The sequence below is a fragment of the Otolemur garnettii genome, unplaced genomic scaffold (genome assembly GCF_000181295.1).
Source record: "Otolemur garnettii isolate 467f Iridium unplaced genomic scaffold, OtoGar3 scaffold00147, whole genome shotgun sequence".
Classification (NCBI taxonomy): Eukaryota; Metazoa; Chordata; class Mammalia; order Primates; family Galagidae; genus Otolemur; species Otolemur garnettii.
The window spans coordinates 2,268,577-2,269,182 of NW_003852542.1; the positions used below are offsets into that span (position 1 = coordinate 2,268,577).

At 45.7% G+C, this 606-nt stretch overlaps 1 protein-coding gene across 1 annotated transcript in view; it reads left to right on the top strand.

Moving 5' to 3' along the window:
* Positions 1 to 216: 216 nt before the first annotated feature.
* ST3GAL5 (ST3 beta-galactoside alpha-2,3-sialyltransferase 5) overlaps positions 217 to 606 on the top strand; it is a 121,722-nt gene continuing 121,332 nt past the window's right edge. The window contains exon 1 of the mRNA XM_023518785.1: positions 217 to 239. The gene's annotated coding sequence lies outside the window, so the exon portion shown is untranslated. The remainder of the gene's footprint in view (positions 240 to 606) is intronic.

Consider the following 606-nt stretch of genomic DNA (forward strand, 5'->3'; position numbering starts at 1 on the left):
CGCTGCATAGCAGTACTCACCACCCACATCAGGGTTACTGCACCTCAGCTGGTGACGCATCTGTCTCTCCTTCCTCCACTAGAGCAGCTTAAAGACAGGGGCAGTGTTGAATAGGTGCTTGTTACAGATCTATTGCTGTACATGGGACAGAGGCAAGAAGCTCTCATGAGAGAAGAACACACTGAATGCTACTACGTGCCAGACACTGTTCTAAGCTCAGCCCTCACAGCCACTCTAAGGTATGAGTACTTTGTTGTCTTTAAAGCTAAAGAAACTGAAGAACAGATTGGTTAAGCAACTTCCACAAAGCCTCTCAGATACTAAAACCATGCTGGGTTTGAACCTGAAGTCTCTGCTCTTAACACTATACCTATTGTAAGAATGAGATCAACAACTAAATATTAAAGCTTTAGAGACTTCAGCATTAAAGAGACCAGATAGAAACATTGGCCCTGTGTTGCAACCCCTAAGGCCCTGATCTCGATTGCTGCACAAAAGTACCAGGTGTGACACAGATTGGTTCAAGTGGTTAAGGAACCAGCCACATACACCTGAGCTGGCAGGTTCGAATCCAGCCTGGACCTGCCAAACAACAATGATGGTTGC